The sequence below is a fragment of the Saccopteryx bilineata genome, chromosome 3 (genome assembly GCF_036850765.1).
Source record: "Saccopteryx bilineata isolate mSacBil1 chromosome 3, mSacBil1_pri_phased_curated, whole genome shotgun sequence".
Lineage (NCBI taxonomy): Eukaryota > Metazoa > Chordata > Mammalia > Chiroptera > Emballonuridae > Saccopteryx > Saccopteryx bilineata.
The window spans coordinates 119,761,813-119,779,918 of NC_089492.1; the positions used below are offsets into that span (position 1 = coordinate 119,761,813).

The 18,106-nt window shown below is 38.7% G+C and overlaps 1 protein-coding gene and 1 non-coding gene across 4 annotated transcripts in view; one reads left to right on the top strand and one right to left on the bottom strand.

The window, feature by feature from the left end:
- The window catches only part of WDPCP (WD repeat containing planar cell polarity effector), a 444,357-nt gene that overhangs the window by 366,254 nt on the left and 59,997 nt on the right, over positions 1-18,106 (bottom strand). The window lies entirely within an intron of this gene.
- On the top strand, positions 107-210 carry LOC136332695 (U6 spliceosomal RNA). The gene has a single exon (XR_010730857.1). It is a non-coding gene; the product is annotated as a U6 spliceosomal RNA (small nuclear RNA).

Consider the following 18,106-nt stretch of genomic DNA (forward strand, 5'->3'; position numbering starts at 1 on the left):
CTATTTCTACTTTTGGTTTATAAGATTAACACATAAAATATATTATCATGTTTCACTGGTCCAATAATTGAGTTGCGGCTGTATTGCCAGTAAGAACCCTTATCGCGTGCTCGCTTCGGCAGCAGATACACTGAAATTGGAATGATACAGGGATTAGCATGGTCCCTGCACAAGGATGGCACACAAATTCGTGAAGTGTTCCATATTTTTATATAGACAAGAGTGCAGTGGTTACCATGGGGAGGGGATTGTGGAGGAGGGGGTTGGGGGAAGGGTATAAAGCGGGACCAACAGAAGGTGAGGGAGGACGATTTGACTTTGGGTGATGGGTATACAACATAATCGACGGTTCAAATGACGTGGAGATGTTTGCCCAAAATCTATGTACTCTTGTTGATCAATGTCATCCTGTTAAATTTAATTTTCTAAAAAATGCCCTTTTTGCCTCAGTAACCTAGCTGGTAATGTCACATAAGTAGGTGCATTGGGTTTTGAATAACACAGAAGAGTGGGATTTATATTAACTATGGACTCTCTGTGGACATTTTGGACAGGACCAAATTTCAAGGACCTTTTAGCATGAACCAAACATCTCCATGGACACTTTGGAGATGCAGAATAAAAAAGTAAAGTGAGAAACACAAGTATGAAATCCTGTATTAAACCCATAATAATTTCTTTGGAGGTCTAAAAAAAAAAAAGAATTGAAATACAAATCAGCAATAACACATAAGCCAAGTGGTAGGGCAAAAGTAATTTAAAAGTTCTAAGGTCCTTTTATTGTCTGAAAAGAAAAAAAAGGTATTGATTAGCTTAAGACCTTAAAAAGTCAAGTACAATATGTTTAATTTTTAGGGTAACCACTACAAGAACAGCAATGGGTAACTTCTAAACTAGTGGAAGGGAAAAATGGAATGATAAGAAAATCAATCCAACAATGAGATGTTACTACACACCTACTAGAATAGTAAAGATCCAAAACACTGACAGTGCCAGATGCCAGTGAGGATGTGAAACAAGGACCCTCACTCATTGCTGTGTGAATAGGGATACAGCCACTTGGAAGGTTGAAAGCTTAGCAATGTCTTACAAAACAAAATATATTCTTACTATAGTCCAGCAACCATACTCATTGGTATTTACCCAAACGAAATGGAAATCTGAGTCAACATAAAAATCTACACACAGATATATGTAGCAGCTTTATTCATAACTGCCAAAACGTGGAGGCAACCGAGATATCCTTCAGTAGGTGTGCGGAGAAATAAACCATAGCACACACAGACAATGGAACAGTATCCAGTACTAAAAAGAAATGAACTATCAAGCCATGAAAAGATATGGAGGGAACTTAGATGTATATTACTAAGTGAAAGAAGCCAATCTGAAAAGGCTACTTACTTAGTGATTCTAACTATATGGAATTCTGGAAAAGGAGATAATATAAAAGATCAGTGGCTGCTGTAGATTGGGGGAGGAAGAGATGAATAAGCAAAGGACAGGATTTTTAAGGCAGTGAAACTATTCTGTATTTTGATAGTAGATAAGTACCATACATACTTAACTCAAAGTATACAACACCAAGAGTTAATCCTAATGTAAACTTTGATTGATGATGTACCAATGTAGGTTCATCAGTTGTAACCAATGTACCATTCTGATCAGGTGTGTCTAGGGGCAGTGGATTCATGAGAACTCTGTACCTTCTGCTCAATTTGCTGTAAACCTAAAACTCTCTAAAAACTAAAGTCTATTTAAAAAAATAATCTCAGAGCAAAAAGTGGTAAGAAAAGAGAAAAACAAAATATAAACTAGGAAGAACAAATAAACATTGTAAAATAAGATGGTACCTATAAACCTGAAAATATAAGTAATTCTATCAAATGTTAATGGGTCCTGGTAGGCTGGTTCAGCAGATAAAGTGTTGGCCTGGCATGAGGACGTCTGGGTTCAACCTCCCAGTCAGGGCACACAAGAGAAGTAACCATCTGCTTCTCCCACTTCTCTCTCTCTCTTCTCCTCTTATAGCCAGTGGCTTGATTAGTTTGCTTGTCAGTCCCAGGCACTGAAGATAGCTCAGCTTGTCCGAGCGTTACCATCGTTACCATCAGGCACTGAGGATAGCTCTGTTGATTTGAGCATTGGCCCCAGGCAGGGGTTGCTGGGTGGATCCCAGTCCAGATACATGCAGGAGTCTGTTTCTCTATCTCCCTTCCTCTCACTTAAAAAAAAAGTAAATGGATTAAGTAATACAGCTAAAAGATAAAGACTGTCAGATTGGAGTAAAAAACAAATAAAAAGCAAATACGTGATATTTAAAAGAGAAAATATAAGGATACACAGAAATTCAAAGTAAGAAAAAAGTTGTATCGTGAAAATACTAACCAGAAGATGCCTGGTACAGTTATATGAATATTAAGCCAAAACAAATAAACAAACAAACCCAACTTTAAGATAAAAAGCACTGCTAGAGAAAGAGGGTCAATTTTATATTTTTTTATTTTTTATTTATTCATTTTTTTGAGAGGAGAGGGAGAGACAGAGAGAGGGAGAGAGAGAGGAGAGACAGAGAGAGAGAAGGGGGGTAGGAGCTGGAAGCATCAACTCCCATATGTGCCTTGACCAGGCAAGCCCAGGGTTTCGAACCGGCGACCTCAGCATTTCCAGGTCGACGCTTTATCCACTGCGCCACCACAGGTCAGGCCAAGGGTCAATTTTATAATGACCGAGTTTCAATTCACCATGAAAAAATAATTTATGAGTCTGCATCCAATAACACAACCTTAAAACATATAAAATAGCCTGACCAGGCAGTGGCACAGTGGAGAGAACATCAGCCTGGGATGCTGAGGACCCAGGTTTGAAACCCCAAGGTCGCAGGCTTAAGCACAGGATCGCATTCTTGAGCAGGGGTCACCAGCTTGAGTGTGGGATCACAGACATAATCCCATGATCTCTGACTTGAGCCCAAAGGTCACTGGCTTAGCTGGAGCCCCCCAGTCAAGGCACATATCAGAAAGCAATCAATGAACAATTAAGGTGCCATAACTATTAGTTTATGCTTCTCATCAATCTCCCTTCCTGCCTGTCTGACCTTGTCTCTCTCTCTCTCTCTAATTTATATATATAAAACAAAAATTAACAGAACTAAAAGAACAAAGAAATCTACTGTTTCCAGTTGAAACATAAGAGGAAAAAAATCAGATAATAAAGATTAAAAACATCACAACTAACTTGTCCCAGTAAATACTACACTAGGAAGCTGCAGAATATACACTCTTTTCTAACTCAATTTAGAAATTAAAAAATCAAATGGGCCAAAACAAGTCACAACAAATATTATGAGATAATACAAAACACATTCTCTAACCAATTAAACTAGAAATCAACAATAAAAATAGAACTGAAATAAATTGTAATATGTTAGAAATCCAGAAACAGATTTCTAACTAACCACAAGTGAAAGAAAAAAACTCAATAAAAAATGTTAAGTATTTTGAAATAAACAATAAAAATATCATTTGTGCTAAATATACAACTAAAGAAAAATAAAAGGACTGACTGCAAAGTAATATTGTTCACAATAAGCCAAGACACAGATACAACTTAAGTGCCCACTGATAGATAAATGGATAAAGTAAACGTGGAATATATACACAATGGAATATTATTCAGTTTAAAAAAGAAGAAAATTCTGCCATTGTCAATGACGGGGATGAACAAGGAGGGCATTATGCTGAAGTGAAATAAGTCAGAAACAGAAAGACAAATGTCGCATGCTCTCCCTTATATGTAGAAACTTAAAAAAAAAGAAGACTCATAAACAAAAATAAAATGATGGTTACTGGAGTCTGGGGAGTGACATAAAAGGAGAGATCAACCATCACCTTTTTCTTGAAAGATTCTTTTCCTCTGTGCTCCCCAGATTAGTTTGCTTCCTAGCCTTCTACCTATTCTCTCTCAAGTGCCATTTTTTTTTTTTTTGGCTTATATTTATATTCCTCAGGATTCTGTTCTGGGTCTGCTTTTCTTCTCACTTTATCTACTATCCCTGAGAAACCATTTTTCTTCCACAGCTTCAATTTCCAACCACAAAATTAAATCTCAAGCACATGCCCATAGAAAGTATGTTGTCTCCCCTCCACCTACTCCATAATGTTAACTCCAGAATTCCTACCCATAATGTTAACTCACCAAGAACAAAAACTTGAACTCCTCATCTTCACCAAGCAAACCTGTCTATCTTCCTTTGGTTCCAATTTCCTTGAATGGTACCACCATTTACTTCATTGTTCAAGGAACAAATTTACATAGTTTTTTACTCCCTGTTCCTTGCTGCTTACATCCAATCTATCACTACCCACTAAATTCTACTTTATAAATGTCTTTCAAATTGATCTAAATTCTCTAAAGTTCCAGCATTTATTCTAAGATTTCAAAAATCAAGATGCTAAAATTATTTCTTATATACAATACAGAGTTTTCCTATTTTCATAAGAAAAATTAGGTTAGCTTTCATTTAGTTCTATATCCATATGTATACACTTAACTATGTTTAAGTGTCTCCTATATTTAAAAAAGAAAAATGAGACTTCTGGTCAAGATGAAGGAATAGGTATACTCTGAGACATCTTCCTTCCATGAGCATATCAAAATTACAACTGAATTATAGAAAAACCATCACTGGGCACCACCTGAAGACCACCTAAACAGAAGTACTATATATATATATAGGGGCAGAGGTGGGGAATGGGCAGGTAAGGCCCTGTAACATTCGGCTATGAAACTAGTGGAGATTGTGTCCCAGAGAGACAAAGGGCTACAGGAGAGCACGATAAGCTGCACTTAAAGGGTCAATGTACAAACGCACTCACCCTAAGTTCTGTGCAGGGGCAGCAGCTCAACAAGCACCAGGGACCTATGGGGAGAAACTCAATTGACTAACTTCTAGGTGAGGTCTGAAGGGACAGGGGTTGGGGCAACTCTCTCCAGGAGAGAAGTACTGGCAGATGTCACTGTCCCTTTGTTGAACTCTCCACCCATCCAGTCAGATCAATGCAGCAGAACAAAGCGGGGGGGGGGGGCAAATCTGTGCTCTTCATCAATCTGGTTAACATTATTTGTCCCAACCTGGGGATCACTGAGATCCCACCCAACTTGCCCACCAGCCTGAGACTCTTCCAGCAGCTCCTCCACAGGAGCAGCCTGGCTCAGCTCATGCTTCAGATTCACCCACAGTACTATAAACCCCACACCAGTGGTGGCTGCCCAAGGCTTGTGCTGCAGACTTTCTCAAAGGTCTGTAAATCTCACACAAGTGGCAGCTGCACAAAGTATATATTATATCTCCTGTCAAATACCCCATGCCCAGAACAAGCAGAAACCAGTTTCAACTTGCACTGTAACTCCCGATAGGTGACCCCAAACCTGGCATAAGTGGCAGCCAGTCTTGGCCTGTAACATAGCTCCAACTAAGCCACCACAGGCCTGGCACAAGTGGCAGCTGCCTCAGCTCACACTGTAATTTCCCTAACCCAGCACAAGTGGCAGCCAGCTACAGAGAACTTTATAGCTCTTACTAAATGGCCCCAATCCCTGCACAAGAGATATAACTGATCTTAACTTGCACCAGAGCCTCTCCCAAGAGGCTCCAGACCAAACACAGGAGTGACTGAATTCAGACCTCACCAGAGCACACATTCAATTTCATAAATGATGTACCCAAAGGGCAGCATCAGGCAGCACCAGAGTCCCACTAAAGCAACTCCTGCTGTAGGGTCAACCCCCACACAACACCTCATCTTCTGTAGTATGGCCAGCTCTCTCAGTCAGTCAGCTTAACGGTCAACCCTACCCACTGATATGCCAGCAGCAATCAGGGTCAAACTACCACAAGAGGGCACACAACACCCACAAAGAGAACACCCCTGGAGCACCCAGACCAGGTATCCAGGAAGACTGCATCACTGAGCCCCACACAACACCTACTACATAGGGCCAACCTGTCAAGACAGGGAGACATAGCAGATCTACCTATGGCATTAAAACCAACACAGGGAGTCAGTCAGAATGAGGAGACAAAGAAATATGTCTCCAACTAAAGAACAAGACAAAACTCCAGAAAACAAATGAAATGGAGACAGTGGTCTACCAGATAGAAAGTTCAAAATACTAGTTATAAGGATGCTCTATGAACTTAGAAGTAGAATAAATTAACTTAGTGAGAAGTTCAACAAAGATAGAAAACATAAAAAGAGAACCAATCAGAACTTGAAGAATACAAAAACTGAAATGAAGAATACACTAGAGGGAATCAATAGAAGATTAGATGAAGCAGAGTATTGAATCATCACTCTGGAAGACAAAGTAGTAGAAAACACCCAATCATAAAAGCAAAAAGAATTTTTTAAAAAAAGTTTAGGGGACCTCTCTGACAAATTCAAGTGTACCAATATTCAAATTATAGGAGTTGTAGAAGGAGGAAAAGAGACAGTGATTGAAAATCTATTTGAAAAATGACTGAAACTTCCATAACAGGGTAAAGAAAAAATACATACAAGGCCAGGAAACAAAGAGAGTCCCAAATAAGATAAACCCAAAGAGGCCCAACCAAGACACATCATAATTAAAAGTGCCAAAAGTCAAACACAAAGAATCTGAAAAGTAGGAAGCACACTGCACTGATATGGCCAATATCACTAGAGTACAAGGGAATAAAAACTAGATATCTCTTAATGTATCTTGTGTTTGATTTTGAAACCATATAGTGATTTACTAAATTATAAAGTGCAATGAAATAAAAACAAAGGGGGAAAAGCCAACCCTAAAAACCAAAAGTAAAATGAAATTCAACACCAACAATTACTTCAAGTGACTTTAAAACACAGTTATTTGCTATTCACCCTTCATGGAATATGTCAAGGAAAGGAATTTGAATAGAAAATATCAGTATGGACTCATAGTGTTATTTTTCTCCTAAAAAGTGCGTATTTCTTACCTTTATCCATTAAGAAGGCCTAGAAGCAATGACCAAGCCAATAGTGGGTACACTTAGTGCCCAAACTGTGGCACCTACATACACATTTCCAAAAGAAAAATGGATGAAAAAGGTGGGTGTCAGGTCTGGAACAAAAAAATGTACAGGTGATCCTTAAATATCTTGTCATATTAGAAATACAAAGAAATTCTCAAAGGCTACTGTGATTGTGCCAAAAGGGACTCAGGAGCCAATTCAAAGGTTGGCTTTTGGAAAACAGTTGAATTGAGTACTATTTCCTAAAACTGAACATTTATATACCATATGGCCCAGCATTTCTACTTGTAGGTATGCATTCCCCAAAAGGTATACAAGAGAGAGGTCTATGAATATTTGTTTTCAGAATATCAAAAACCTGTAAACAATCCATATGTTCATCAACAGCAGAGTAAATGAATAAACCATGGAACAGCCAAACAATACTGCACAGCAGTTAAAACAAATGAACCACAGTGACATACAACAATATGGACAAACCTTAGCAATATAATATTACGATGTAGGTTGTTGTCCATCAAGCTGCTTCTTTTCCCCACAAGGGTGAGTTTACAGATGCCTAGTACTTTTCAAACATAATTAATAGCTATACATATGAGTAAAAAACAATGGAAAGCTTTGGATATTTAAAAAATCTGGCTGATCAAAAATATAATGGCAAAAAATACTGGCCACACTGATCTTAGAAAACATTAAAGCAATTGCCCCTAAATATATTAAAAGCAAAATTCTGGCATAATATTTTGGTTTCCTGAAATCAAATACACACATGTGAATTATTTTTTCAAATAAAAGGCACCCATTTGAAAAGTGATGAATATTTTTATAATCTTCTAGCTATATAGTTGCTCTTTTTTAACCTATCCCAAACATATTTTTTATTAACTCTACTTATACTAGTATACAGGTAAGCAAGAATACCTTTAGTTTTTTTAATGACATTCTATATTTTATATTTCATTTAAAAGGCAAGTGCTATATTATTTTACCCAAAGAAAATTGTAAAAATTTCCTTCACTAGTATCATTTCAATCTGTGAGTATTTAGGTATTTTTAAACAAACTGGTAAGCGATGATAACCTGCATTATAAAAGATAAATTTTCTCTACCCATTTCTTTAATGCTGTTTTTCCCAGTTATTCATAGAGAAAGAAATTTACCTACTGCAATTCATTTTTAAAAATCATTTTAATTTTAAAAAGATGCCAGGAAGCAAAATAAAATGCCAATTTTAAAAGATTTACATCTATATTAAGTAACAAGTACTTAAAGGATAACTGCATTAAAATAACTCAATTTAAAAAACAGCTAGACACTGTCAAGAAGATTGTGAAGAATAAATATAGCATCTCCTCTTTTGGAATTTACAAATTAGTTGAGAAGACATAGGGTACAGACATGAAGAGTAAAACAAAAATGCAGAAGATTTAATAGGAAATATATGATTAAGTCAAAGAAAAGTCATTAACAAACAAGCTTTAAGATTACTTAAAACAGAAAAATCACCATGGACCAAGAGCGATTAGAAAATGCTTCTAGGAAGAAATGGAACCCACAATGTGGTTCATCAGATAAGTAACAGAATTCAGAAAGAACAGAGGGAGAGAATCACATATAATTAGAACCAAAGGTGGTTGTTGTTTTTTTTTTTTGGTCAGGGTAAAATAAATACAAGTGTGTCTGAAACGACTTCTCCCCAGCAGTAAAGTTAAAAAAAAGTTAGAAAGTTAGGTACCACTAAACTAGAATATGGAAGACCATCAATGCCAAACTAAAGAGTATGAAATGAAATTTAACCTGAGTCTAATAGCACTGAAAGAAAAGCAACCAGCAGACTTTCACTGACACTTGGCGGAAGAAATGAATATATTAAAACTTTCAGTTCCCCTGCACACCACCTTAAGGAGGTGGGGTGAGATTGGGGAGGTGAAGATATAAAAAGATATAAATCAAGATTTTGATTTAACTTTACCAGCTTTCCCCAAGTGACAATAAAATCACAAATGAATAATGCAAACTGTTCAACTGTTAAATTCTATTTATGAAATACAATACTACTTTTTCTTTTGTTCTCTTTAAAGACTAAGTATTTGTTTCAAGGTTGTGGAAAGTATTTCCCCCAATCTTGGTACATGTCAGAGCCAGTTATTTCTGCAGCTTTGAACTTGCTTCAAGGTTTGTCATTTGGGTAGGTCAGAGGATGGATGCCTGGGGTGTTTTGTCCTCCAGGAACTATTTATCCCTCATACATCTCTGTTTAAAATGATTTGTGTACTTTGGAGTGTATATTTTAAGATAAAAAATCAAAAGTCCATGTCAACCTTGTTATATTTAAAGCATAATCTTCCATTCACCTCTTTTCTATAAAGTTGAGTTTGAACTCACCTTTACATCGATGTAACAATTTTTTAAACTTTTTTCTTGCTAAATAGAGCACTCTATGTGAATTGGGTTATAGTTATACATGCAACTTTAGAAGAAAAGAGGACATTTAAAAAAATGACTATGAAATAATTTAAAACTAACAAAGAGTCCCAAGAATAGTACAAAGAACCCATAGACACCCTTGATCCAGCTTCCCCATTTGCTGACATGTTATTCTCAATAAACTTACATTCTCTCAAACACACATACAACTTTTTTCTGAATCATCTGCAATTAATTTTCAGGCATGATGTCCCATTACCCCCAACACGTCAGTGTATGTTTACTAAAACCAAGGACAATGCTCTATATAACCACAGTACAATCACCAAAATCAACAAATTAATTTCAACATGATTTTATTGGAGACCTAATTCAAATATCAATGATGCTTCCAACAACATCCAGATCCAATCCAGAATCATGTGTTGCATTTCACTGTCACATCTCTTGGTCCCCTTCAATTTGGAATACCTCAGTCTTTCATGACTTGACATTTCTGAAGGATAAATGCTGGTTTCTTTATAAAATGTTCCTCAATTTAGATTTTTCTGATATTTCCTTGTGATTAGATGTGACTTACATGTTTTGGGCAAGAACATCCCAGAAGTGATGCTATGCTCTTCTGAGTTTATATTAGGAGGCACACAATGTTGACTTGTCCCATTATTAGGGTTGGTAATTTCTATCACTTGGTTAAGATGGCACCTGCCAAAGTTTTCCTCAGTAAAGTTAATAAGTATTTCATACTTATTAAAAAATAATTAATAAGATATTTTATGGGGAGATATTTTGAAACTGCAAATATCCTGCTTCTCATCAAACTTCCACTAATTATAGCATCCACTGATGATTTTGCCTAAGTCAGTCATTAGTAGGAGGGTTGCCAAAGGTGATTTTGAAATTTCACATTTATCTAGATTAGTTAGTATCCTACTGTAACACAGAGCATTCAATTTAACCCATTTATTTATTTACATCAATATGTACCCATGCATTTCAACTTTTTCAATGAGCTCACTTTATCATTTGTTTTGATGTTCAGTATATAACTGATTTGGCTAGTAGAGCTTCTTCAAGCTAGTGCCTGTATGCTTTTAATACGCTTTTAACATTCATTCCACACTTCATTGATTTCTAGCACAACAAGCCACTTCTCTAAGGAGTGCTGATTCCTTTTAATGAAGATTGATATTTAGAAACCAAGATCTGAGCACTAATATACTCATTGTTACTATACTGTCATTGTTTCCAGAACCTATGAGGGGTCAGAGTAAGGAAATATATGTAGGCATATGCACAAATATACACATATACATACACATATACCATATTTCCCCATGTATACGATGCACCTAATTTATAACCCACTGCAGGTTTAGTGACTAAAAAAATTGCATTTGTAATTCCAGTCTTATGACCATCCAAAAAAAAAAGGTTCTGACATATATAAATGGTTTTCACATGACCTCATAAAATGTTTAATAAAGATAGAATAGGTGATGAAAGAGGGCAGGTAAGAAAACCTCTACTGATTCACTAGTCTGAAAAAGTGTCATACAAAAACTGTCACACATGCAATTCATAACGGGTGTTCTGTCTTGTTGGAAAATAGTATTATTTAAGAGTAATCACTGCCGTGTGGAAATGAAAAAATTCTAAAGTATAGCTATATAAGACTCATCACTGGTTTTTAGATTTCTTCAAAAAGGGTCAAAAGACACAAAAGGCCACATATTGTATAATTCCATTTATACGAACCAGACTGTACAAATCCATAGAGACAAAAAGATTAGTTGCCAGAGCTGGGACGAGGGGAAAATGGGGAGTGACTGGTATGGGATTTCTTTTTGAGGTGATGAAAATGTTCTGACTTAGTGGTGAGGATGCAAACTTTACAAGTATTCTAAAAACCATTGAATTGTATACTTGAAATGGGTGGATTTTATATGTGAATTATTTCTCAACAAAAATGAGAGGACCAATAACACAAGACTTCCTACTAGCACACCAAACATTAACTTTAAAAGATTCTTGTGTTGCCAAACTTTTGAAGGCTTTTCTGTACAGCAAAAATGAAAAATAACATGTAATAGACAATACTGCCATGTAGATAGAAAGCTGCTTCATCAGAAAAGGTCAGCTTGTCAAAAATATAACTGGAATTTTCACTTCATTAGTTGATAGACGTCTAACTTAGCATGGTAATCTTCTTGTAGCATGTGAACATGTAGGCATGCTTTGGAGTTTCACTATTAGAATTCTTTAGTCTGTGGTTTCTGGAATGTTTGATTGAGCAGATGTGCAGTGCATGTTTTTGGAACTCCTTGCCAATACGGCTTCAATTTCAGCCACAGTCTCTGCTCTGCTGGCATCTACAGATCTAGGCTTTTTGTAAACTAAGCCCTGAGTCCTTGACTTTTTCATTTAGTACTTAATTAACTGTCATGGGGAGCCTCCTTCATATAGTAGGAAGTGAATTTTCTTACTGTCAACATGAACTTGATTTCAGCTAACCAAGAGCACAGTTAACGTTTTTCTTCAATGCCTGCCATCACTGATCAAAAAGAGTAAAACAAAAAAATTTTAATTTTATTATTCAAAATTTATAAAAATGTAACTATAAAAGAAATTTAAATAATTAAACTTAAAATAATTTTTTTCCTGTCTGATTTTTCCCCTAACTTATGAAGTTATTAAAACTTAAATCCGCACTAAGCTATTAACTTTTGTGACACTGTTAACTTATATGAGAACTCAAATTTAGCCACATTCATTTAAGAAGACATAGCAGTTGGGAAATTCAGAAGACCTGGGTTAATAGTTATCATTCAAAAGAATTTATAAAAACAAATAACTTGGAAAAATGCCTAATTAATAAAATTTCATTGGAACATAGAATATTGAAGATGACAGGACATTAGATTCAGTGACTCTGAAAGTTATATGCCCACTAATCAAACTTTAAAAACTAGCCTGACCAGGCGGTGGCACAGTGGATAGAGCGTTGGACTGGGATGCAGAGGACCCAGGTTCGAGACCCCGAGGTCGCCAGCTTGAGCGCGGGCTCATCTGGCTTGAGCAAAAAAAGCTCACCAGCTTTGACCCACGGTCGCTGGCTCCAGCAAGGGGTTACTCAGTCTGCTGAAGGCCCGTGGTCAAGGAACATATGAGAAAGCAATCAATGAACAACTAAGGTGTTGCAAAGTGCAATGAAAAACTAATGATTGCTGCTTCTCATCTCTCTGTTCCTGTCTGTCTATCCCTCTCTCTAACTCTCTCTGTCTCTGTAAAAAAAATACTAAAATAAAATAAAATAATAAAAACCTAGAAAAGTAAAGAAAAAAAATTATTACAAAAAATAGGATACTGTGGGGAGACAAGATGGCCATAGAGTAGGCGAACATTCCTCATCCCAGAACCAAAGTGGATTACAACTTAATTTTGAGAAGAGTTATCTTGAAAGACCGACTTTGGACTAATAGGCAAGGACCACCAAAGAACCCACACTGAGACTGGTAGAAAAGGCAGAGATGTGGAAAGGGCTGCCCCGCCCCCCCGGAGCGAGTGGCAGCTGGGAGGGATTCTCGCGGTGGGGAGGACTGCCCCGCAACTTGTGGGTTGTGGGTCCTCAGCCCCAGAACTGGAGTCCCAGCCTAGAGCCCTGGAGCCTGGAAAGGGCGAACAGACTGTATTTGGCTGAGAAAGGAGCCTAGCTACTGTTTGAGAGAAGGAGACAGAACTCTTGGACCCAGGCTCCATATTAAAGGGACCGCAAGGAGAGCCTCTCTCACAGCCACCTGCCTGGTGCTCAGGGAGCGGGGAACACTGGGAGGACTGGAGTTGTCAGGGGAGAGAGTGGTCTTGGAGGCACCAGGGGAGACACTTTGAGAGATGAACACTCTAACCGCTGCACTGAATCACTTCCCAAATCTAAAGTGAACATTTTTCCTCAGAGCAGCAATGCCAGCAAAGGGAAGAAAGTATCCCGACCACCAGAGGCTCTCTTGCTCCAGTTAGAACAAAGAGGTGCTTAGAGGCAGGCAGCATATTAGGGACACAGGTAGTGAGTGCCGAGGTCTGAGCTACACCGCCCCCCACCCCCCACGCTGCTGAGTGCTCGCAGGGAGTGGGCAGGCTGGCAGCGGCGGTGCAGCTGCAGGAGTCAGGGCGGTCCCAGAGGTTGCGCCGCGGGCCCACCTGCAGCGCGAGCCTGAGCAACTGCAGAGGCAGTCCAAGCGGGCATGCATGGGCCCGCCCACAGAGGCAGGAGCTGCAGCGGCCGCTGTGGAGGTTCGAGCTACCGCGAAATCCTGCCTGTGGTGGGAGCCCGCCCTTGGAGGAGGACAGGGCCCAGAAGACAGCGGAGATAGGCAAAGCGGCTAAGCACAGGCCTGCCCACAGAGACAAGGCCACCGCAGCTGCTGTAGAGGTCCAAGCATGTGCGAAATCCCGCCTATGGAGTGGGCCCGCCACTAGCGGCAGCTGAGCTCCAGGCAACAGCAGAAACGGTCTTAACGGGCGCAAGCAGGCCCACCTGCAGAAGTGGAAGCTGCAGCTTACCGCTGCAGAGCTCTGAGCTCCCGTGCAATCCCACCCCCTGGCGTTAGCCCACCATTGGCGGTGGCTGCAGCCCGGGCGACCTCGGAGATGGTCCAAGCTGGCGCATGCCGGCCAGCCAGAGGTGATGAAAGTCATGGTAGCGGCCTGATACTGGCAGCGCTCAAGCCCAAATGCATGAGACAGCAACAGCGGCCACAGCCTGTGCACAAACCACACAGAGGAGCATAGAGGCCACACCCATTGGACCTTTGTGAGCACACCCTTCTGAGTGCTGAAAAAGAAGAAAAAGACAAAATAAAATAAATAAAAAGATATCTGATGCAAAGGGGCAAGCTACATCCAATACTGCACCTAATCACTGAGCCCAACAAGTAGCAAGCAATAAGAGGCAGCAGAAAGCAGATCTCAGGGGAATTTGATCTTTTAAAAAACTTCCCCCAGGCCAAGAGTAGATAAAAGCTAGTGTAGGAGTGTAGCTAATATTCACAACAGCACCTGGGCCCAGCAGAGGCAGCCACACAATCTGGATTGCCTGTAGCTCCAAAAAGGTTGATGAGAACTAGTCATAGGCAGTGACCCCCACTGATCTGTGCCAAGCTTTGCCAGGGAGGTCCAGGGCAGGTACATCCAGCAACCAGATATGAAGAGCATCAGTTCAGGACCTAACAACCCCTGTTAGAGTGGTAGCTTAAGGAAGGGCTCCTCACACCTGACCAAGCTAAGAAATAGAAAACGCCAATACAAATAGAAAAAGAATAGTGATAGCAAGTAAGTAGCCCACAGCAGATTATAAACAATAGCTTATGCCAACCAAAGAAGATCTAGAAACAACACAATTGAAAATTGGGAGGCAGAGAATACCAACCCTAGACTCAGCTAGCTACACAGACAACACACCCAAAGGAAGAGTGTATACACAGACAAAATGGGAAAAAATACAATCCAAATAAATCAAAAAGAAAAATACCCAGAAAAAGAACTGAATGAGATGGAAATAACCAAATTATCAGATGCAGATTTTAAAATGATTGTTAGAATGTTCAAAGATCTTAGAGTAACAATAGACATAATGAACTCCTAAATAAAGAGATAACAAGCATCAAAGAGGACATTGAAAACATAAAAAAGAACCAGTCAGAAATAAAAAATATAGTATCAGAAATAAAGACTATTCTAGAAGGAATTAAAAGCAGGAAGGATAAAGCAGAGGATTGAATCAGCGATTTAAAGGACAAAATAAATGAAAACACAGAAGTGAAGCGGGAAAAAAGAAATGAGGCTCAAAAAGTCTGAGGAAAATCTAAGAGAGCTCTATGACAACATAAAGAGAAATAATATCTGCATCATAGTGGTTCCTGAAAGACAAGAGAAAGAACAAGGGATAGAGAAGCTGATTGAAAAAAATCACAGCTGAAAACTTCCCTAAATTGAGGAAAGAAAAAGTCACACAGTTCAAGAAGCAGAGAGAATCCCACTAAAGAGGAACCCAAAGATACATCACAATTAAAATACCAAAGCTAAGAGACAAAGAAAGAATACTAAAAACTGCAAGAGAAAAGCAGTCAATCACCTACAAAGGAGCCCCCATAAGGATGACCTTCAACTTCTCAACAGAAACACTTGAGGCCAGAAGGGAATGGCAAGAAATATTCAAAGTAATGCAGAACAAGAGCCTACAACCAAAACTTCTTTATCCAGCAAGGCTACTGTTTAAACTTGAAGGAGAAGTAAAAAGCTTCCCAGACCAAAAAAACAAAAACAAAAAAAACCCTCAAAGAATTCATTACAACCTAACCAATGATGCAAAAAAATGTTAACGGGTTTGTTGTAAACAGAACAAAGGGAGAAAAATCTAGTAAAAGAGATATGTAGATTTAAAAAATAAAATGGCAATAAACAACTACATATCAATAATAACCTTAAATGTAAATGGATTAAATGGTCCAATCAAAAGACATAGTGTAGCTGCATGGATAAGAAAACAGGAACCATACATATGCTGTCTCCAAGAGACCCACCTCAAAACAAAAGATACACATAGACTGAAAGTAAAAGGTTGGAAAAAATATTTCATAAAAATGGAAATGAAAAATAAGCTGGTGTACCAATACTTATATCTGACAAAATAAGACTTGAAATCAAAGATTATAGTAAAGGATAAAGAACTTCACTACAGGCTTTTTGAAGATGGCAGCGGTGTAGGCGGACACACAGACGCCCAGCTTTCAACACCAAACTGGAATACAAATCAATTTAGGAAAAATCAGCATGAAAAACCAACACTGAACTGCAAGAACAGCTCTCAAAAACCAAGGAGCAAAGAGGAAGCCACAATAAACCTGGTAAGGAGTGCCTGAATCTCCTCTGCTTACAGGAACAGCAGGAGGGGGTGAGGCTGAGAGCCCAGAGAGGATTTCACAGAGGAAAAAGAGCAGAAACTACTGCTCACAGCCACTTACCTGGCGACCAGGGTGCAAGGTGGGTTGAAAAGACCAGCTTATCTCCCAAGTGGAAAGGACAAGGAGAGGGACAGACTGTGAGGGGCTAAGGTATGCAAGAAACGAAATAAAAAAGCTGACTCATTCATGCTGGAGGCAGCCATAGCTGGGGGAGGGACTGAACCTTTCACAAAACAGAGCTGAAGTGCTTCCGGATCAGAGATCTCCGGACATCTATCCAGCTCCAATCAGCACAACAAGACACAGCTGAAAACAAGAAGTGGGGAGGAGGGGCAGTAACTCAGGTCTCCATGGAGATCTGAGATACACCTCCCCCTACTGAAGCTGAGAAAAAACCCTGCCCCCAGTGAGTTTAGTTGGTGGAACAGACCTTCAGCGTCTCAGGTAACCCACAGCATTCCTGGTTACAGTTTCAAGGAAGCCCCCTGCTGAGATCAGTTAACAAGACTATCACCTGTTAAGAAAACAAACAAATCAAGACTTCAAAGCTGCCCAAATCCAAAAGTGGATTACAAATAATAGCTGATACCAATCCAAGAAGACCTAGAAATAACACAACTGAAAACAGGAGGCAGAAAACACCAAGCCTAGACTCAAGCAACTCTACAAATAAAACACCATTATGAGAAGACAAAGGAGTGCAACCCAAATGAAACCACAAGAGACACCCTTGAGAGATGAGCTGAGTGATATGGAAATAATCAAACTTCCAGATGCGGAGTTCAAAATAATGATTGTAAGGATGCTTAGGGATCTTAGAACAACAATGGAGGGGCAGTTTGAAAACCTAAATAAAGAAATAGCAAGTATAAAAAAGGATATTGAAATATTAAAAAAGAATCAGTCAGAGATGACAAATACAATATCAGAAATGAAGACCACAATGGAAGGAATTAAAAACAGGATGGATACAGCAGAGGATCGAATCAGTGAGTTGGAGGACAACTGGAATGAAGGCATGAAAGCAGAGAAGAAAAGAGAAAAGAGACTCAAAAAGTCAGAGGAAACACTTAGAGAGCTCTGTGACAACATGAAGAGAAATAACATCCGCATCAAAGGGGTTCCTGAAGAAGAAGAAAAAGAACAAGGGATAGAGACTTTGTTCAATCATATCATAACTGAAAACTTCCCTAAATTAATGCAAGAGAAACTCTTACAAGTCCAAGAAGCACAGAGAACTCCATTAAAGAGAAACCCAAAGAAACCTACACCAAGACACATCATAATTAAAATACCAAAGCTAAACGATAAAGAGAAAATATTAAAAGCTGCAAGAGAAAAAAAAGTTATCACCTACAAAGGAGCCCCCATTAGGATGACATCCGACTTCTCAACAGAAACACTTGAGGCCAGAAGGGAATGGCAAGAAATATTCAAAGTAATGCAGAACAAGAACCTACAACCAAGACTACTTTATTCAGCAAGGCTATCGTTTAAAATCGAAGGAGAAATAAAAAGCTTCCCAGACAAAAAACAACTCAAGGAATTCATTACAACCAAACCAATGCTGCAGGAAATGTTAAGGGGCCTGTTGTAAACAGATCAAAGTTGGAAAAGAATATAGCAAAAAAAGGAATACACCTTTAAAGAAGAAAATGGCAATAAACAACTACATATCAATAATAAC